The sequence below is a fragment of the Magallana gigas genome, chromosome 7 (genome assembly GCF_963853765.1).
Source record: "Magallana gigas chromosome 7, xbMagGiga1.1, whole genome shotgun sequence".
NCBI lineage: Eukaryota > Metazoa > Mollusca > Bivalvia > Ostreida > Ostreidae > Magallana > Magallana gigas.
The window spans coordinates 17,048,299-17,071,681 of NC_088859.1; the positions used below are offsets into that span (position 1 = coordinate 17,048,299).

At 31.4% G+C, this 23,383-nt stretch overlaps 3 long non-coding RNA genes across 4 annotated transcripts; 1 reads left to right on the forward strand and 2 right to left on the reverse strand.

The window, feature by feature from the left end:
* Window positions 1-310: 310 nt before the first annotated feature.
* LOC136270181 (uncharacterized) lies at window positions 311-10,570 on the reverse strand. The gene is made up of 4 exons (XR_010707917.1): window positions 10,410-10,570; window positions 4,299-4,579; window positions 3,514-3,584; window positions 311-1,847 (listed from the first exon to the last, which is right to left on the reverse strand). It is a non-coding gene; the product is annotated as an uncharacterized lncRNA (long non-coding RNA).
* A 2,200-nt stretch (window positions 10,571-12,770) lies between these two features.
* LOC117684663 (uncharacterized) lies at window positions 12,771-22,429 on the reverse strand. 2 transcript variants are annotated; one of them, XR_010707887.1, is made up of 5 exons: window positions 22,397-22,429; window positions 21,093-21,235; window positions 20,315-20,407; window positions 19,928-20,098; window positions 12,771-13,377 (listed from the first exon to the last, which is right to left on the reverse strand). It is a non-coding gene; the product is annotated as an uncharacterized lncRNA (long non-coding RNA). The 2 variants fall into 2 exon arrangements; XR_010707886.1 differs by having other exon boundaries at window positions 22,277-22,402.
* On the forward strand, window positions 13,634-18,010 carry LOC136270154 (uncharacterized). The gene is made up of 4 exons (XR_010707888.1): window positions 13,634-14,623; window positions 15,093-15,162; window positions 15,752-15,826; window positions 16,302-18,010. It is a non-coding gene; the product is annotated as an uncharacterized lncRNA (long non-coding RNA).
* Window positions 22,430-23,383: the final 954 nt, after the last annotated feature.

Here is a 23,383-nt window from a genome sequence, read left to right on the forward strand (position 1 = left end):
CATGCAATGCATTTTTAACAGATAACATAGGAATCACTTTTTGAGAACTACTTATGTAAATTACTCGTAAATTCATACGCAGTGAATAGGTGTTGCATTTAGAGGCATTTAAACATCACGGAATTTAATGGAAAAACACAGTAGAATGTAAATATATAAACTTTATGCTTTATTATAGCATTGAATGATTTATTTTTGACGTCGTCGTTACAATAACTGCCGTCATGTGAGCAGACAAATTGAATAACGCGCGCTAGCGCGTTATGATAATCTGTCTGCTCACCTGACGGCAGTTATTGACACGACGACGTCAAAAATAAATCATTTAATGCTTATATTTTCATTCCCTTATTGATAAAATCAATTATTTACTGAAATAAATTGATATAAATAGCAGATAACGGAGGGAGCAAATTAGTAACAGCAAGAACAGCTGTTTATAAAACCGGTTTAAACTGGTTATCTAATAGACTGTTGAGATGAGATTGAAGAGAATAAACATATAATCCATGAAAAATAACTCTTAAAATTTTGCTTTAAATAATAAAGTCAACTTTTTTGTTGAATAACTGTAAAACATGGTGTTTTGACAACATTTATAAAATATATTTTTTCACCAATAAGATAGAAATCACTGTTTGAGAACTACTTATGTAAATAACTTGTAAATTCGGGCGGAGTCAATACACTCACATAGTGAATAGGGTAGGGGGTCTTAATGCAGGGTGTGGCCAAAATAGTCATTAGTGTTACATGTAATGTATATAATGTTTAAACAACACCAGTCTACTGGCACAGAATGAAAACTGACTGCATATTTATAAAAAAATAAAGCTGTCATCTTTAATATTATTTCATGTCACCTACATATAAGGCAAGGGTTTTGGCTGAGAGGGGGTTATATATTTGTCTAATTATTCTATTCTGCTTAGGAATTTAAATGAAAGAAATGAGTAATTTACATTTTAATACAGAGAAAGTAAAGAATTTGTGAAACTATTTGGAAAGAGTTCAGGGGGAGTTATCTTTCCTTGCTTCATAATAGAGTGATATTCCTTTGGATACAATGTAAATAAGAAGTCGTATGATCAAAAGAGCCAAGTATTGTTATCATTTAAAACATAAACATTTTTTGAACTTTCTAAATAAAAAAAGGACTCGTTAATAGTAAAGTAATAATTGGCCTACCAAAATCACCGATAACACAGTACATGTAAATTGATTTTTGTATAAATGTTAGATGGTGAAGGGAAAATTGTGAAAAGTTGGAGAAGGAGAAGTGAGAAACATCGTTTAGCTTTAAGTAGCTGTGTTTATGGGGTTTTTAAATGCTCATAGGGAGAGTTTCTGCCTGCCCTGGGGATGGGGAATAGGAGGTTGTTTTAAATAAAACATGCATACTAGCCACCTTTTTGTCGATAAAATCATACATACATAAAACCTTATCTTTGAAGTATACAAATATGGGAAAATTATTTTTCTATCAGAGTCTTGCATCTTTTCAATATTAGTTCGTGCCCTCTACTATGATCTATTATGATCTTTATGTTTTTCGCTAACGTTTTAGGTTTCATAGTCCTTTTTTAAGATTTCAGACAGGAAGGTGGTCATCAATCCAATATTATAATTGTTCCACTCCAGAATGAAATTTGATTAAATACGTAATCATATGAGACTCCTCAAAAAGTTTGTGTATGGGCTACGGTGTACTCAGGTGACCGTCAAGGCATGTTGGCTTATTGTTAAATCTTTTGACATCAGTTTTGGTCAGTTTTTGGCAAAAACAAGTCAGTTCCAGAAATGTTTAGATTTTGATCCTCAGATGAACAAGATGGCCATGCATCCCCCTTGAAGATACCAAATTTAAATATTTTGTCAAATGTAAATACTGTATTCAGATAAGACAAAGAGTAAAAGCATAAAGCTATTCTTAAAGGGTTTTTTTCTATTTCTGAAAGATATTATTTTGTTTCAAATGTATTGTATTTGTTACTATTATTATAGCAACAAGATCGAAACATAAAGGTTTTCTGAAAATACAATTTACAAACTATGATACCTCTCTGTGCTAAAACAATATACAGGGCGAATTCATACGTTGCTATAACGGGATTTAAAAACCTTATGGGGTACAGTATTAGATAGAGGGTCATGGTCAAGGCTTTATAATTAAGAATCTTTACAACAGGAAGATGTTTGTGTAGTAATCTCACAAACTGTAGGATTATAGCTATTGAGAAGAAATTAAAATGTTTTAACAATTTCCCTATATATTTCTACTTTAAACTTTGAACCAGTGTTGTTCCGGGGGTCACGATCTTTACAATTTAGAAGAAATTTTACTATTTGAGGATCCTTTTATATTAATCTCACAAACTGCAACTTTGTATTCTCGGGAGTTTTAAACATGTTTTCTATATTTTTCTATGTTAAAATTTGAACCCCTCTTGTTGCCCAGTTTTAGCACAGGGATCACGATTTAAACAATGTAGAATCTATATTGCCAATAGTGTATGGATAGAAATATCCCAAAGTGTTAAATTGTAGTTCTTCTTCAGGGGATTTTAAAGCATTTTTCTATATATGTTAAACTTTGAACGCCGTACGGTCCGGGTGTCATGATTTTTACAATTTAGAGTCTTTTCCATATATAGAAGCTTTTGTATAATATTGGGATTTCTAATGCAGTTCTTCTTGAGAAGACGATTTTTTTACACATTTGTCCTATGCATTTACATGTTAATCTTTGAACCCAGCCTGAGGCCCCAGCTTTGGTCCGGGGTCGCAATTTTTACAATTTAAAATCATTATATATATATATATATATATATATATATATATATATATATATATATATATATATATATATATATATATATAAGCTTTTGTAAAAATATTGGCATTTCTGGTGCAGCGGTTATTAAGAAGACGATTTAAAACATTTTCCTACGTATATATGTTAAACTTTTAACCACGCCTGGGGCACCAGTATTGGTCATGGGGTCGCGATTTTTACAATTTAGAATCTTCACTGAGAATCAAAGTACATCATAATTAAAAAAAATTTCACCGGTTTAGAATTTCCAAATTATACAATATTTAACCAAAAATATCTTTTAAAAATATTTGGATAGGTAAAAATTGTAAAACCCCCAGCGGGATTCGAACTCATGACTTACAGATTCGTAGTAAACCCTCTAAACCACTGCACAATGCTGATAGGTGAAACATTTGAGAAAGAAACTACTTTTACAATTACACTTGGTTTTATTGTTAATTTCAATAAATAATACGTCATAACATGGAAGTGTCCAAAACCACCTTAATTCATCACGTATAAACTTTTGGTGTGTGGGTGAACCGACAAAACCTTTTTAAAACGTTAAGATTGATTTTTGTGTTATTTCTTTTTTCTGAAACTATTTGTACAATTGCTCAACGCTGAAATTTTTACAACCATTGTTTAACCATAGTCTGGTTTATTTAATTTATTTTCAATAAAATTATAGGTACCCTTTGTCTGTATTGTGAGTCTTTCATTGTAGTCCCTTTTCCCTTGTCTTCTGTTTTTCTAGACCTTTTTTCTGAAAATATTAGGCTATCAATCAGCAAAAAAAAAAACAAAGACATAAAACGTTTAAAAATAGGAATATAAATTTTTCACAATATACACACGATACATTCCTTAGTTATCAACAATGCTTATGAATGAACAATAAACTGTGTGGGTCATTAGACTAATTCCGTATCCATCGCGTTACAAAGTGTGTCGGCATGAACAGTTTCCGATCGCGAATGCCATTTTTTTCCATCAGTTTATCGCTACATAAAAGATAATGAAAGATTTACCTGATTTACACTTATTTATACACCTTTGAAATCTCATCTGTTTTCCATCCTAAATGTAATCTAATTTGCCTTGAAAACCTTCACACACATGGAAGATTTTTTTTCTGTGTAACGTGATATAATTGACAACTATTAACACATTTTAACTCATTTTTGCGGTTGAATTAAGAAAGATTGACAGGCGTATGTAAAAATAAATTGTAAAATGCTTTTTTTCTTACGGTCTATGAAGATTGCTATCACTTCAAAAAAGCGTGAAACGCGCATCGCAAACATACATTTCAACGCTTAACTATTAAGGTGAAAAAACAAAGAATTTACCAATAAAGTAATATTGCATGCAATACAATTTTATTAGTACATTCTTGCAACAGAACAACATTTGGAAATTACGACTTATATTGTTTAAAATGATAAATTCATAAATATAAGATGGTTAATACATGTACCTGCATTTGTATCGCTGTCACTGGAATCAGAATCAGGGTCCCTCGAAGACGCATCTAAAAGGTTTGACCTTTTCCTCTTGTTTTCCCGTTGACTTTGTCCTATATCATCAACTCTGCAATCCTCTGTTTCATTTTCATTCTTTTAAAGCATTCAGTACTGTTGTTATAACATCTTCCTGAAACTTTATGGTTTGATCCGCCCCTTGTAAACACCCAGCTGATATCCCCGCTTGATTGGTCTTCTTACCCTCAGATGATTTCACACCAGATTGGTCATTCATCTAAAAAAAATATATGGTATTTAAACACATTTATCGGTATTTCAGCAAAAAATGAAAATAGAAAAGTGTGTTTTATTTTATGAAAGTAATGTAAAATCAAGCTACATGTTGTTATAGCGTAATTTGAATGAGAAATGGGATACTAAACTTGAATATCTTGCTGAAAATTCTTTGTAGCAAGTTGAAGCTTTGAAATAACATGTGAAACTATAAAATTAAAACGGTCATACCCAATTTAGAGGCAATATATGCATGTAGTCTGGTCAGAGGCACAATATGAATGCATGGAAAGGATTAAGCTACATGAAATACCACAGTCATGGAAGACAGACACGTTCACATATTCTTGTCATTGATATGCAGAGTTTCTTCAATTACTTTTTTCTTTAACCATAATGTCCGATAAAGTAGAATTATTTAAAATTGGACTAGAATAGTATTAATTATTTCTAAAAATTTTAAAACTGTGTCACACTACATTTAATTGGCTACATGCCTCAAATTTAAAAGTGTGCTTTAATCTCTTATTGATTGGTAATCTTTCCATCTCAACTTGTACAGTGTATTAAGGTACGCCATTTTACAATTTTTCTCAGCTATCATAAATATGATAGATGATTTCACATCAAATTCCTAGTACAAATAATATGGACAGTTTAAATCAACTCATTTCTAATTTGTGTTCTTGCTTTGAGAACTCTTTGCTTGATGGAAAATGAATATTGGAAACCCTTGATTTAGATTGCAAGTATTTGCAATCTTAATTTTGCTATTTAAAATATAAACATGACTGTTTTCATTTCTGCTTACAATGATTTAAGCAATTCTATTCAGGTGTCAGTTTGCTCGGGTAAATTTTATTCATTTTTAACAATTTGATAACTTTCAAAAAAAGGACCAATCCATGCTAACAATGTACTAATTTTGATTAGGGCTTTTAGAAAATCCTTTACTTGTTGCACTTATTTATGTTGCAGTCAAGAGTCTATCTGGGTAAATCTGATTTTGGTTTGCTCAGTCATACTTCGATCTAATTTTGGTATCCATAATAAAAAAGTTACGCATTATAATCCCACTGTTATGCGTATTCAGGAATTCGAATGCGTAGCTTTGCGCTTGAATCTTACTTTCAATGCGTAACTTAGATAAAGAAATCTGTATTTAAGCCAATACCAACCTAAACTGAAGCTCTGTTATGTAACACCTCTTACAGTAATCAGACCTTGATTCTTAAAAGGACATGGTCACAATTTTGGTCAAATTCTGTTTTTCTGTTTTTATTTTTTATAATGCTTTAGGAATGCATTTCTAGTTATCAAGTGAAATTTGAGAGCCAGTCGTAGAGTTATAAGCAACATACAGAGCTCACAATAATCCCCTGTCATGTAAACAAGGCTCGTGCCCTGTTTTGTTTTGTTTTTGTTTTTTTTTTGTTTACATTGGTTCGATATACCAGTTAAAAAACTTGATTTGTCTGTCTTCTTATTCATTTTAAGCATAAATAAACAGTTTCTAACGTTAAAACACATTCATTATAGGTCTAAAACTGGAATTTTCGCTTCAACATTCAAAATGTAAACAACAACTTTGTAAACATTAAGATCGAGAAAATAATTTTTTACCAAAATCGTGACTATGCCCCTTTAAACAGTTTTTACTATGTAATTTGTTTGAATTTATATTCTGGAACAATTTTGAATTTAAATGCTGAAGCGTTCGATTTTCAAAATTTCCCCTATTTTTAAGTTTTAAAGTTTCGTTTTGTATAAGTGACCATTAACATGACTCTTTAAATAGCTGGGAATAGCTGGTACATGTAACTAGCGGGCCTTCTGAATGAATATTTGTAATAGTTGGCCTTCAAACAAATGAACTTTCGGACAAATGGAAAATTGAACTAGTGGGCCTTCGGACTAACATTCTTTCAAACTTATGACTATTCGTACAAGCGGAGCGTCGGTTTTAAAATTTTACAACTAGTTGGTCTTTGGAAAAATGAACCTTTAGACTCCGGAACCATTAGAATCTAGACATGTTTAAATCTAGACATTTTCTACCATGGGCTGATTTAAATGAGCCCATATGGTAAATTTTATCAATTCTCATCGGATGATTTAAATGACCTAGTTTTAAATATCGAAAAATTTACTCAAGATGAATTGTTTCAATCTACTGCACATTTCTCATGATACAACCGTGCTGCTATTAATAGTAGCCGATGGCCTGTACGTACATGTGTTTAACACCTTAACCAATTTTTTTTTCGGTTTTTGGTAAAATCATTACAAAAACCAATTACTACAGTAATGTAGTTAAAGTAGTTTATCTATATCTGTATATTAAAAGATTAGCAAAATTATTAAAGAAATACTAAATCATGATCAGAAAAATCTATACATGTATATATTTCTATGCTTAAAAATTATACTTAATTTAAGATGGTTTTTAATTACCGTTTGTGTGAGTATTTTGTATAGCGAAAACTTCTACTTTGGCGCTGTTTAGTTGTTGTTTAGGTTTACTTTTGCAGTTTTACTACTGTGTACAGGATAATTTTCGTCATGTGTTATTTTTGCCCTTCTACATTTGCGGACAGTTTCGCCCCGTCTTGAATTCGCCCATACAAAGTTGTGTAAAATAAATTTATTTTCGATATTAATAATAATTACATTTAAAGGTTCGGTGGATTCGAAAAAGTGTGACAAGCATGGTTTGAACATATTTTATTGTATAAACATATACAAATGGTTCGAACACAAGTTCTTACAACTTACGAGGTTCTTACCAAGTATAACAATTTACAACTGTATAGTAGTTTAGAATGGAAAGTACATAGAAATGGATATTACTAATAAAGTTAAGTTATTGAACAAACGTACATGTATAAAAAGTTCTGTTGAATTTGGTTTAGGCAGTAAAATTGAAGTTACACGAATCTGCCACAATCTCTTATAAATCTTTGAACAGCTAAAAAAATATGTTGGTTTAAATTGACACTCAGAGATTCGTCTCCCCACAAAAGTAAATGACAATTAATAATATTAATTTGATTTAAGTTCAAAAGGTTTGAAAACAATTCATTTCGTGCATTGATATAATTTTTACAACCAAAAAACAAATGATAAGAATCTTCTGGCAATCCGCATTGGCAATTAGGGCTTTCAATAATATTTTTTCTGAAAAGGTCGAAGTTTAAGATACAGTTATGTCTAAGTTTTGTGTGTATGATGTTAAGTCGTCTCTTGCCGAAGCAAAAATAGGACGGAGGTTTAATTTGGTTAAATTGAATACTGCTTTTGAAACTTGTAAAGGAGGAATTGTTTCTGATAAGTAAACTTAAACTATTCCATTTATTGATCGTGTCAGGAACAAACGATTTCTTGAATATTTCTAGTCTACATTTTGGAATAGTATAGTCTTCTCTATTACGTGTATTGTAATTCGATTCTAAAGTCCTGATAGAAGGGAAAATTTCTTTTAAATAATCCGGTACCAAATTATTATGAATTTTATACATTGTGCTCAATTTTGTTAATTTTCGTCTCTCGGAAAGAGGCGTCCAACCTGTTTCTAAATAAAGGGACTCTCTTGAAGATAATATGGGTAAGCCAGTGATGATTCTTGCTGCACAGAGTTGAACTTTTTCTAATTTTTCGACATCTTGTAACGAACAACCATCCCAAACAACAGAGCAGTATTCAATTAAAGGTCGAATAAAAGTCATGTACATTTTTGATAAAGTATTTCTTCCTATGCTAAATTTGAGCTTCTTCAACAAGCCAAGTCTTTGGTATGCATTTTTAACAATATTATCGATATACTCTGACCAGCAAAGGTTCTGACAAAAAAGTAATCCTAAGTGTTTATGTGATGAAACATATTCTAATCGACTATTTTGGAATTGGAGTTTGGGAGAGTAAAAATTTGTTTTGAGTGTAAAAAATATTGCTTTTGTTTTGGATGGATTAAATTTTAACAGCCAAGTGGATGACCAGTTTTCTAGAACTTTCAGATCATGATTCAGGACATATTCAATATTGGCAACATTGTATGAAGAAGATTGTAAAGAGTTATCATCAGCGAACAGTCTACACAGTGAAAGCATATTTTCTGACACATCGTTAACATAAATCAAAAATAGAAGAGGGCCAAGAACTGAGCCCTGTGGTACACCAGCAATGACACCTCTACAGGAGGATAATATGTCCTTATGCATAACTTTTTGTTTACGATTACATAAGTAGCTTTCAAACCAATTAAGAATATTGCCACATATACCATATGTTTGTAATTTAAAAAGTAGACCTTTGTGCCACACTCTGTCAAAAGCTTTCGACAAATCCAAAAAAACCATGCAACAAAATTTCCCTTCATCTATAGCTTTAACAATACTGTGATATGTTTCTAGTAATTGATATAAAGTTGAGTGGCCAGGCAAAAAACCAGCTTGATATTTATAAAATAGGTTATTTTTAATAAAATAATTGTAGACATGTTTGAAAATAATTCTTTCCATAATTTTGCTAACACAGCTCAAAAGTGATACAGGTCTGTAGTTTGTTGCTACAGAAGGATCGTCCTTTTTAAACAATGGTAAGACATGAGCAATTTTCCAATCATTTGGATACACATTATCAGTCAAAGATTTGTTGAATAACAAACATAGTGGTTTGGCGACAGATTGTAAAGTAGATTTTAACATTTTGTGACTTATTGCATCGGGACCAATGGCTTTGTTAACAGGGAGTATTTTTATTATATCAATAACTTCTTGCTCCTCAATAGTTACATTGTTTAATTTGTCATTACATATGTGATACAATTGAGGTAGTTGGCTTAAAGAGTCATCAACGTTTGAAACAGATGAAAAATATTTGTTTAATACATCAACTTTTTCTGTATCGGTAAAAGCAATATTAAATCCACCCGTATCAGACGTATACTGTATCGGTGGTATGTCTTTCGTTGGTTTTGCATGAAAAGCGTCTTTAATTAACTTCCAGTATAATTTGTTATTATTATTCGAGCTCGCGTCCGACAATTGTAAGTCAATACTATCATAATAATTACAAAGTGCATGTTTTTTCATGTTGTTAACTTTGTTTCTGTGTTTACGATAATTTATCCAATCAGATTCATTCTTTGTTTTTAATGCTTTGTTTCGAAGCCGGTTGCGTATTCTAATGGTTTTTCTAAGCGTTGAGTCAAACCATGGTTTGTCCTTGGGCCGGATAGTGACCGATTTTTCTGGTATACATTCACGTACAAGCTTTAAATATTGTGAAGTAAAGTGTTCAGTTGCAATATTGACATTTTCTGCGTTGCTTATTATGTTGCGCCAGTCGCAGTCATTAATTAGTTTGTTAAGTTTGTCAAAGGTTCGGTGGATTCGAAAAAGTGTGACAAGCATGGAAAAAGATGTCATCTACAAATCCGGGCTGCCTAATACAAAGAAGTTAATGAACTGACTTTATATATAAACACAATGACAATAAATATTGTAGTTAAAGAAAAAGAAATAATTTATGTTCGGCTGAGCGAATTGAAAGAGATCATAAAAGAGAAATAATTGGATACATTTGAATTCTTCTCGTCTAAATTCGCCCGATAACAACGAGGTCGAAATGGGCAAAAATTAAACATTATAAACAAATTATAACAAAAAATCCTATTCCTTGGTATAGGGTAGAACTAAGTTTTAAAAAAATACAAACAGAACAAAACCAATGCTGAAACATTTATCGATAGCGCTTTCGCGCTGCATGCGATATCGTCAGTTGTTTTTTATACATGTATGCGTATATATTTTATAAGTTAAATTAAATCTTACCTTTGTGCACAACAGCTTTCTTTGAATTTTCCGACAGCCTGGAAATGAGTTTTATAGTACCCGGGTATGTTAAATTTAGAAACTGGAATTTCTTCTAACACTTATCAATAGAAAATGGGTTGTCAGCAAAGAGCCATTGTAACAAGGCATTTGACTTTGACCTGTTGTGTCAAAGAGCAATAAGACGTAGGCCTCTCTATTTATTTAAATATATATGTACTTAATTTCGCAATTATCTGTTTAAAAAGACTGGTTTTCCATTAGTCATATGCATAATTGAAAGTTGGATTTCCAATAATAATTCTTACATACGAATAAAGTTTCGTAAATTCATAAATTTATACCAGAAGACGATTTAGCAGAACGATGGGAAATCACTCAACCCGAATTGAACGACATAATCAAGGTAGGTTTTAACAATGCATTCACGGACCATTTGGAAAATCTTCATGCTTACAATATAACACTAAAAAGGAAATATGGGTACAGGAGGAAAAAGAAGAGGTTTGCCGGAATTAACATGGGGACAAGCAGGAGAAGTTGGCATGAGCCGAAAAGTCTCGGATTCATCACACAGCGAGCTTTTGTTAACTTCTGTCGATACAAGGCTATGCAGGAATTTACTAAAAGGAATCTGGTAACAGCTTGGACTTTTGGTAGTTGTGTCAAACAACTATTTGACGTAGGCTTGTCTATTTCTTTGCTGACCATTTAGTCATGGCTCTTTGAAAATAAAACAATTTAGCTGGCTTTTGAGCTAAGACTACGCAATCTGTGTAAATTCACTTGAAAGTTAAAACCAGCGTCATTTTAACTTGTTTTGATGCAGGTTAACATAAGTTACATCCTGCCGAAAGTCCAAAGTTTTGTTAAAATTGTTCTATGTTAAAACCTTTTTTAACCGATCAACATTGATGCTTGTTTGTGTCCGTAATGTCCTTTCCGATATATTTCATTTTATCAAATAAAGATTAATGTACAATATGCATGACTTAAGTCTACTTATTCCGTTTTTGGTTCTTGATTTTATACTGCACGCCGATGCATCATTTAACTGTAATATCGTACGTTTATACTTTAATACTTAATTGATCCTTATTGAAAGGAATACACAGGTGAATGTATGCATTGTTTGAATCACTGCATCATTTGTGTGAATATCTTCGACAATTGTTTACATTAACTTTTATTTAGAAAAATGTCATTGTTTTGATTTTTTATACAGAGTGGGCTTTTTTTTTTTAGAAATTTTTAATTTTTAAAGTTGAATGTGAGTGAGCGAGCATGCGTGAATGAAAGAATATTTAAAAATCTGCATTGAATTTATTCAATATGTTTCTTTACAGTGAAATAAAACAAAAACAAACAAACAAACAAACAAACAAAAAAACCCACCAAAACCCGTAACGATAGTAACGTTGATGTAATAAAAATGCTAAAAAAAATTTCAATTGAACTTTACTGAAAAACGTTAAATATAGAAACTTCATTAATTACATCAAAAGTGAATAAAAGAACCACAGACAGTTGATTAGAAAAAAATATATATTGAAATGTTTAAAACATAAAGGGATCTTTCAGCCACTAAAATGTTTAAATTAACAGACACCCATGCATAAATCTGGATTGCCAACAAATCCACCATCAGATTTGCCTTAATCTTTAAAAAAAAAACATTTTTGACTATACACTTTTCTCTAGTAAAGAAAAAATCCAAATATTTTAATTTAGCTATAAAATTTGAACATTTTTCTATATCTTCATACAAAGCTCTTCATTTTTAGGAGATAGATATAGCTTTAAAATAGGCATCACCATCCAGCTGTCTTAACAGTTTGACCAATTGCGTATCATATTTTAAAAACTGTGAAACACGCATTGTCTCATTTCGAATACAAGTAAATTTATACCTAGAAACAATGCAGCAACATGTTGAACCAATTTACCAATTCTGTTGACAGGTTGCATGGCACAAAACATCTGCCGCGCATGCCTGGATATCTTTGTAACAACGAGCTCATTTTGTAAGGCTCATATGCGTATGGCATAATTCAAAAGAATTAGTATTTGTACAGTAGTAACACTTGATTTTTCCAATTTGAATTCTACGATGTAAAATTGAAACTGGTACAAAATAATTGATTTTTTTAAATCAATGGAAATAATACAGTTTAAATGAAAACAGAAGAAATCAAAGAACTGATAGTACTGAAAAGTGCTAACCCAGCTTCTGTATGTATATAACAGATATGTATGTAACATTTCAGCTTCTGTTTATTTTCTCATCACTACGTGGCATCCCCTGCAATGATGTATGTAAGCCCCCCCCCCCCCCCCCCATTTAATTCATAATACCCCGTACATTAGATTCACAATAGCCGTTGCAGTTATGTGACTGTGTTGTGTATCGCATAATTCTTAATTTTCAGATATCTCAAATACAGTTATAGGTAACTTATTATTTGTTTAAGAGAGTAAAAGATCAGGTTATATACTCATTTGATGATATGGTATTAAAAAGCAACAGTAACACACATTGTAGATAATAAGACAAGCTGTCCATTACACAGGAACAATTGTGTGACCTAACAGAATTTTTCAAATCTTGATGGAGTTCCCAAAAATTAGTATTTTAGTCAGGAATGAAGTCTTATTTTGTTTAAGTCAAAAAATCTTTTTTCATGATTTCAAAAAATTAAAAAAATTGAATAGAAAATGAAAGTTAAAAAACTCCAATTTGTTCTTTATTTTCCAGCATATCATATTGCACAAACAAAAGAAAGTGGAGAAAATACATCCGCCGGAGCGAATACTGCGTCACTTCCTATCCCCATTCCCAATGCCAAAGAAGAAGCACTATCAACATAAGTGCCTATATAGGGCAAGGGTTCACCAGCGTCAGTCAACCATGGCGACGAGACGGTCGCCCGTGTACCTTGTATCCATGCGCCACCGACCGACGCTTGCGCTAAAAGAAAACAAAGTATGATGGAAACTTTTGAGGAATGTTAAAAGATCTTACATTTTGGTGCAATGCTAAACTGCTTATTGGAGGTGTTCTTTGTCCGATTATTGTTTGAGGAATGTCTGAAAATTGCTGATTCAGGTTCAGTCTAAAGAGGAAGTCTCTAGGATGTTATTATAAAATTTTACCCGCTATTTTAGTCATGGAATGTGATATTTCCAAATAAAAGCTGCTCATATTTCACTATCATTCATTTTAAGAGGCAGTCTACGATAGAACCATGCAAAATCAAAATTTTATAATGAAGGGTGTAGATTAATTTTCATAGTTTATCTGGATATATCTAAAGTATATTGTCTATTTTATCAAATTTTCATGGTTAAATTTATCTGCACCACTGAAATCCCCCAGATAAGACCATTTCTATTTTTAGCTCATTATTCATAATAAATTTCATGCATGAATAAGGCTAATTTCATAGAGTCATTTAAGTATTAAATAGAGTTTAATCATACATGGAGTCAGATTCACATAACATCTGATACAAATACCTTTGATTTGGTGCACACATATTTTTTAATTCATTCGTTGATTTTAAGCTAGATGATCAAATATTATAATAAGATAAGTAATGTCCAAAACACACTACTTCTCTTAGTAGGATATAAAACCTCAAGAAACGTTTTAAATTTAGAGTTTCTTGGTTCAAACAATAGAATTGTCCATAAAAAAATATATTTGAATGGGAATTTGGTTGCAAATAAATATTAAGCTTATATTCCGGTGTTTAAATTCGGGATTTTTACAAATTAAATTATCTCCCTTTGTGGAACTCTCGTGTAAAGAAGATAAAGAAGAATGATTGGAGAAAGCCAGATGTCAACAAAATGGATGGTTTGAAATGTAGTTTTGGTGAAAATTGTAAAGAGAAAGCAGATAATATACTTTAGGATTGTAAGAAAAACACTTCAGCACACTTGAGATTTTTTTAATGTACCTCTGAGTCAGATTTTGTACAAAAACCAGAATCATCGTGCTGGTGTGCATGGGTTGAGGCTGTCAATTTTCAGCGGGCGTACATGTCCTAAACACAGGCAGGAATATGGAATTCAGTGGAAAAGGAAAAGGAGAACATGCTGTCATTCACTACATAAACAATCTCAATCTGGCATAATCGCGAGTGGAATTACATTCATTCAAAGCCGAGAGACATGGATGAAGCTGAGCACACATTTTCCAACTGGTTCTGGTAAGAAAGAATTGCCTTTACCCAATGACATAATTCTTAACAAACCAAAAATATTTATATAACAGTACTCTTATGTGTACCAGTAAATATTGCTAGGACAAACTACATGTATGTATGCATAAAATAAATGCACATCAATATCAGATTAAAACTGCCCCCCTCCCAATTTGATTAGATATCTATGGAAAAGATATACAGTTCAGTTTTTATAGTGGTATAGTGTTCTAAACTTAAAATTTACTTGTTGAAATACTCATACAAATTTGAAAACCTATTTTTATTATTCAAGGAATGAATTAGTGCTTTTATAAACCCATGCTTGATCTCAATTTCCTTACCTGTTGTCACTGATAAATTATTGTTTTGATTATGAACAAAAACTCTGTTAAATGAACCAACGTTTACGGGGAAATTAATGCATAATGGACACATCAGAAGGATCAGATGTTTGGAATTTTACCATTAATAGGTGTTCGCAGAAAACGCATTGAGAGAAAACTGTGTCAAGATTAATACAGATCTGAAGGAGGAGTTGAAAGGTGTGTTTTTTACACAATTGATTGACTGAATTATTATTATGTATTCAACTCATAAAACTTTGTTGTACATTACATATGAAACAGAAAATATAAATACAAAGGATCGAGTTGAGGAGTACTACATGTAAGAACAAATGTTGTCCAAAGATATTTAGGGGGGGGGGGGGCATGCCAGGCCTGGATCTTTCATTTAAGTATTTAAGAGAAAAACAGGTTTATGCATAAAAATGTCTTAAAAATCAAAGGGAATTTCAAATGGTTAATGTATTTGTCCCATTAAGATAGCATTATAGTTTGTATTCATGCTAAAAACATATTTAGCTGGACAACATTAGATTAACTGATAATAACAGTGTCTTTTAATGGTTAAAAATTTTTAATCATCTACACTTTATATTTAGTTATTTTACAATATGTCTATTGAGAGTTCAACTAATCAACATTTGGGATATCCAATTGATACTTGTATATGTACATTAGATATTGTGTATGAAAATCAGAAATAAGATTTGGCTATATTTTTGTTAATATATAGACTACATATACATTACCGGTATATTAGATATACATTAAATGTACTCTTTTGTAGAAATATGCTGTTTATTAGAGAGAACTACAGATTCTGAAGCAATGGACGCTGATATATCATTTTCTAACCCAAGAGGTATAACAGTGAAAAAATATTACATGATGTACAAGATGATTAATGACGCATACTTGGCATTATTATCATAGATTATCATAGATATTCCAAATATGAATTTTTTGACCCTTTTCATTATTGCCGCATGGGTGGTATATATGTTTCTTGAACTGTATGCTTGAATTTCAGTTTTACAGTTCAATGAGTTTAAATGTGATTCAGGCACAAGGACAATGCTAAATGTAGATAAAAGTCACTGTGATCATCTTAGGGATCGAGGTCATTCAAAGATTGGCTGCCACTTGAAATGATTATCATATGTAAATTTTACAATGCATAATTTTTTCTGAAATGTCATATAGTTGTTATTAAAGCTGTCAATGCGTTACATGTGTATTATAGTGGTACATATATGTGTGTATCCAACAGCTGAGTTTAGTCTAATACTTTGAGTACATATATTTTAATGAATATACCGGTATATATTTATTTTCAGATTTTGATCTTCTGTCATCTCAGAAAACTGTGGGGTCTGATCAGTCCAAAGATGAAAGAACAGAGCATGAAATCTTAAATGAAGCTGTGAAATTATTGTCATATGGAAAGTACTCCCCTGTAAAATCACAGCCATCTATGAATCTTGATCAACTTCAGTATTCAAAGAGAATTGTGATACATGCATGAATTCATATTAATTATATTTTCATGTTAAATACTACTCGAAAACCATTGTCAACCTCCGCTTCGTCGGTTGACAATGGTGTCCTTGGGGTGTCAATTTCAACTGTTACCCTCCCAAACAGGCACTATTTATATAATGTTAGTCCTCTAATAGCACTACATGTGTATGAGTTGATGACGTAAGTCTTCTAATAGCGCTACAGGTATAAATTGATTATTTTAGGCCATTAATAGACAAACATGTATCAATTGAGGATGTAAGCTAGATAATAGCACTTCATTAATGATTTGATGATAATAGTTGTCTAACATCACTTGTATGAATTGATGATGTTATTTGGCCAAAAGTGCTACATGTATGAATGTTGGCGAGTAGCTCTACATGTATGAATTAATGATGTTAGTTATTTAATAGTGCTACATGTATGAATTGATAATTTTATTTGTCTAATAGTGCTACAAGAAGGAATTGATGATGTAAGTTTGCTAAAAACATTACATAATTAATATATGAATTGATGTTGTCTGTTCTATAATAGCATTTCATGTACGAATGATGATGTTAGTCCTCTATTAGCACTACACGTATATGAATTGATAATGATTTGTACTAATAGCGCTACAGGTATGAATTGATTGTTATTTGGCCAATAGCGCTACGTGTATCAATTGAGGATGTAAACTTTATGAATGATTTGATGATAAAAGTTGACTTATAGCACTAGTGTGAATTGATGGTGTTACCTGGCTAGCTAATTGTGCTATACGTTTGAATTGATGATGTTCTTAGACTAGTAGCGCCACATGTATGAATTGATGAGGTTACATGTATTTGGCTAACAGCGCTACATGAATTAATGATGTTATTTGGCCAATAGTGAAACATGTACATACATGAATTAATGATCATTGTTGTCTTAAATTGCTACATGTTTAAATTGATGATGTTATTTGGCAAATAGTGATTCATGTATGAATTGATGTTGTTTGGTTATCAGTGCTATATGTATGAATCAATAATGTTATTTAGCTTTTAGTGCAACATGTATGAATGATGATAAAGGTTGTTCAATAGCACTACATGTATGAATTTATGATTTTATTTGACTAAAAGATAAGTGCTACATGTGTGAATTGTTGGTGTTTGGTTATTAGTGCTACATGTATAAATTGATGGTAATACATGTATTTGTCTAACAGTGTTAAATGTATGAATTGAAAATAGATGTCTTATACGGCTACATGTATAAATTAATGATTTTATTTGACTAATAGCACTACATGTATGAATTGATGTTGTTATTTGGCCAAAAGTGATACATGTATTAATTGATAATAGTTGTCCACTATTGCTACATGTATAAATTGATGATTTTACTTGACTAATAGCACTACATGTATTATTGATGATGTTATTTGGCTAATAGGGATACATGTATTAATTGATGATGATAACTTTCTAAATTTAAATTAATTGCACATCTCTGTCTTTTTTTCGTATGTAACTGAATAATGAATATTTCAATTGTATCTTTTTTTTCTGAAATTAAAATTCTCTTTCCGATGTATTCATTGTAGGTTGAAATTTGGTTGTATTGCATATTTTATTTCATAGCTTTATAAACAATGGCTTTTCATATTTCATGAAAATAACTGCAATAATTTGGTCTTTGCTTTTTGCTCCATTTGAAGCAAAGGCTCATTACAAGTATTTCTTATAAATGAGTGTTACATGTAGGCTTTTCAGGATTTTTTTTTTCATATCAGGTGGTTATATGTACATTTTGAAGTTTATAACTGTAACAAATAATCCATGAATATTAAACAGTTTATTTATTAAGTTAAAGATTGTTATTTGCTGTGTTCTTCTCAGATATCATCTTAACAATATACTTATGTTGTAAACTCTGCTCAAAAATACAAATGTATATGATAAAAAAAATGTTTGATATGTACATTCATTTAAATTTGAATACATGTAACATGAAATCCATTGTTATTGTATTTTAACAGTTTTATGTCAAAGCGGATGCTTATATAAATTGAGGTGCTGTGGGACATAATTCGATTTTAATATGGATTAATGTACATTGTGATTGAAATACTTTCACCGGTTTAAAATTTTCAAATTTTACAATATTTAACCAAAAAAGAGCTTTTAAAAATATTTGGAGAGGTAAAAATTGTAAAAACCCAGAGCGGGAGTCAAACTCATGACTTACAGATTCGTAGTACACCCTCTAACCCACTGCGCGTCGCTGTTAGGTGACAAACTTAATGGTCCAAGTTTCCTTTCAATTGCAGCCCCCCCCCCCCCCCCCCGCCTGAGGGCAATTCATAGTAATTCTGTGTGTTTAATTTTTAAGACTACTTAATTCTCCATTACTACTTGTTTTATTTGGCAAGGAAAATCTAAATAATTATGTAATAGCATTTTTCTTACCCTAGATAAAAGTGCACCATGTCCACCCCAACCCCCTCCCAAATCCACCCACCCCCCAAAATTTCCACTGAATTTCATTTGCAACCAAATTCCCTCAACCAGATTAAAAACAAATAAAGACCATATAAGCTGACAAAATATTATATTAATTGATGCGTTTCTTGGGCAGTTAAGCCAGTTTTAGTGCAAATAGGTCAATTTTGGTAAAATTTCAGTATTTTCATGAAGTTAAGGCCCACATATCTTTGTGTATTGTGTTTAGAAATTTAAATTCCTTATTATTCAGAATACCTATGGGTTTTCACAATGTGAAGAAACGGGTTTCATTCAATTGCAGTGTGTAATATTTCCAGTAAACTAAAAAGAATTGTATGCTGTCTAATTTTTCAAAAGTTCTATAAATAGAACAAGGGAAAAACCCAAGTGCCATCCGTTTCCATAGGTACTGATGTAATGTAATAAAAATCATTCTCATTATAATCAAGTTAGGTTATCATGAATATCTGTGCCAAGTCTCATGAAATTTCGATATACTTCCATTGATAGCCATTTGCATGGTTCTATGGTAGACTGCCTCTTAAGTAATTATAATTTTTTTTTAAAGGAAATTGAATTAAATGTATCATTCTAAGAATAAATAATAGTCAGCATCATCTCAGTTTTTTCAAAAAACATTTTTATGTTGCGGATACACTAATCTTAAAATTGAATGCACAGATCCACTCTGCCACGCGTGATTACATTCCCAAAAACGTGCTGTTGTAATCATGAATGTTTTCATGTAGTGGTAAATGATACACATATCATTTTTTCTTCTAAACAATGGACTGTTGATTTCATTGATACTGGTAGTTAAATATAAACAAGAACTTTACATTTTTTCACCGAGTATAAATGGATCATCAGCTATTCTATTGACTCTAATTAAGTTTTTATTTATATTGTGTATCAACTCGAATTTAAAGACAAACTAACCAGTAAAAAACTGTAATTCTTACTTAGTAATGACGCAAGTTCTGTGGCTTCTGCTGCCGAATTTACCAACAAAAGCCGGCCGCCATCGTTGACACACTCTTGTTTAGCATCAGCATAGGGCAATCCAGGTTCGTTTTGAATACGATAACACCCCAATAAAGAGTTATAAGTATACCCCGGGACTGCGCATGATACTGTTTTAAAAAAATGGACTTCAAAATGAGTCTCTGTTTCAAATTAAGAATACTAGTATAGTATTAAATTCTCTTTTTGTATTGCATCCACATAGCGTAGACCGTATCAATATCGGTTTTGACTTTTATAACTATTTATGACGTAGAGATACTCGAGAATTACTTTAATCGAGTATGGTTACAGATACCGGTACATAATACATATTATTCACCCACCTTCTGCTGTGTTCTGGTTTCCAGGGAAGTTTAAAATAAGTACCGCCGTCGTAAGCACAGCCAACTCTTCTGGACTGAAGTTGTAGTACCCATCTGAAAAGGAAAGTAATCATAGCTGAATTAAGGCATTTTACAATACATGGGTTTTGTTTTTTTGTTTTTTTTATAAAAGTGTGAATTGGAGTTTTTCGTACATGTAAATATTTATTTTTTTCAATATGATTTTTTTTTATTCAATATGCTTTAGAAAACAATGTTTTCTGTGATACACGTTCACTTCAGTCTGTATAAAATGGTTTTATCAGTTTTACGATATTCATAAAACTGGTTTTTTTTGTTTTTTTGTTTTGTTTTGTTTTTTTGTTTTTTTGGCATACTAGGTTATGTGCATATCTATTTTATACAATGTGTACATTTAAAAACCATCCTTTTCAAATCCAGGCGACAAATTTCTTTATTTTTAATCTTTGTGAATTAAAAAAAAGGATATGTTGTTAACAAAATCTTCGAACACTTCTCCCCTTAAATCGATGATGTAAACGTTTATTTATTTTATATTCCCAAAACGGGACGTTGAAAGAAAAAAAAACTTTAGGCTATAATTATGTTATCAGATAGTTTCCGACAACAAAAATCCACTGGACACACCTCGGCCGATTCGTATCTGATGCAGGTAACGGAATCGGCCGAGGTTTGCCGAATGGACAAAATTTTGTCACAATCGCGTACAATATTTCTGATGTACTGTATATCTACCATATTAATGTGATGTACCTACAAACAGACGCCGCTAGTGCAGATCCAACCAATACACTACTTAAAAGGACTCGGTTGTTCGTTGTTGTTGCAATCGTGGTGATCATCAGGTTTGATATCACCAGGGATATAATTAGATATTTCATCATTGCATTGGCTGCTCGTCTACAACATGTTTATTATTATAATAATTCAAAACTCTTACAAAGGTTAAAGATATACCTGTACAAGTCTTTCATAAATTTAAATCAATGAATGCAAAAAAATTAAGCTAACCTTCCATCAGTCGGCATACCTCGGCTGAATCATTATAGGATGAGGTACGTACGTATATTATGTAAACAGTTATTCTTTGTTACAACTTAACAACAATCTAACATTTGGCTCTTTATGACTATAGTCAGGCAAGGTATGTTTTGTTTTGGGGGATTTTAAGTTTGTTTTTTATATAGGTCTTAATGGTTTTTACACTTCTCTAAATATATACCGTTTGTGTTTATTGAAATTAAAGGGTATCAACATGAAAACCTTTCACTCAATTTATCAAGAACTCTTTTTTTTTTAAAGAAAATAGTCAGCACTTTTCTGGCTTTATAAAAAAAAGGGTGGGGGCTCATCCAAAAAATAAAACAACTTGCCGAGCAAAAAAAAAAAAAGAAAGAAAAAAGAAACTTCCCCAAATCAAGAAAAATCTTAATCAGTGGGTGGGGTGGGGGTGAGGGTTGGGGTTGGGGTTGGTAGCGTAGTATACCTATACATTTATCTTCAATGGCAACTCCAGCAGCTCCATATCGATCTTTGCAGACAAAAATTGCATAGCCCTCGGCAGGTCATAAATTTATCTGTATAGATCTATTCGCTACTTTCAAATTCGCACGAAACACCAAAAAAAAAAAAAATTATTGTTAAAATAACCATAGAAAAAAAATTCCAAATCCACAAGTCATTGATTTTATATTTTAGTGAAAGACAACTTTGCTAATCATTAATATAAACTTATTTTGTCTCACGATGCCAAGAAAAAAAGAATAAAATATTTAACTTTTTTATGTCTTTGCACCTGTTATGATCCTATGATCACAATTGTATCAGCAAGAAATATTTTTATACTTAAGAAGTCTGTGTCTTTGGACTGATTTGTAAATATGTTTAATTTACATAATTAAGAAAACTTAATCTCACCATAAACCAAAAAAATATACACACCTAATCTTTTCCTGTAATTCAACAAATCAAAAAGATTGGCCTCACAAGAATGCGTTTATATAATTATATCCTCTAAATCACTACAGTACCAAAGTCAGAAAGATTAAAAATATCCCTTACCATTCGGGCTTGTTGGATGACCCTTTCAACACCGTCTTAGAAACATCGAAGTGTAGATTAATGTAACACCATGCAATATGTCACTCAGAGATATTGCATTACTTCGCTTTTGCATAAGATCATGTATAGTTGAATATATGTCCATGTAAACGCAAATATCACTACTTTTTTTTACGTCCCCCAAGGAATTCAGTATCGCTATTTCTTCAACAGAATCAGTCTTAATGATGGTTTTAATATAGCCAGTATGAAAGCCATAGCGGTTAAACATTTCTCGTTTGTTTTGAAATAAACGCTCTATTTTTGAAACGGAGATTTATTACGTTTCAATTACAAATTATATATTGAAAAACAATTTTTCTTTTCATTCATTAAATTACAACTCACTACTAGAAATGTTGACATTCTAACCAAAAAGAATTTTTTTTTTTTTGATTTATCAAAAAAAATTTAATTCGTTCATGCAAAACCTTGTTCCTTTTCTCAAATATCTTGGAAAAGTATTGAATGATTGCGTCATTTTCCTTTTTTCTCCCCCCCCCTCCCCCCCCCCCCCCAAAAAAAAGTCTGTAGATATTATGTCAATGTGAAAAGAGCACCTACGACCTACTACAATTAACATACTTGCTTTTGTCTATAATGTATGTACTCATCAATATGTCGTTATTATAATGTAAACTATAATAAATATAAATCTATGAGAAAACTGCCTTACTGAAATAATGAACTTGAACATGATAAAATCACACCGTGAATGTGAAACATCTACTGAGTGAAATAAGTATGCTCGCCATCAGATTTTTCATGGTACTCGAAAAAAGTTTATCAAAATATATTGGGATTTCAAAATTTCTCCCTCTCAAGATATGATTTCGATATTTGATCCCTTTAAACCCTTTATTATGTAACATGCCTATAATATTTTCATATTTATGAAATAAAATAAAGATCAGCATGTGATATAGCTGCTGGTCTGTAGTTTTTTCA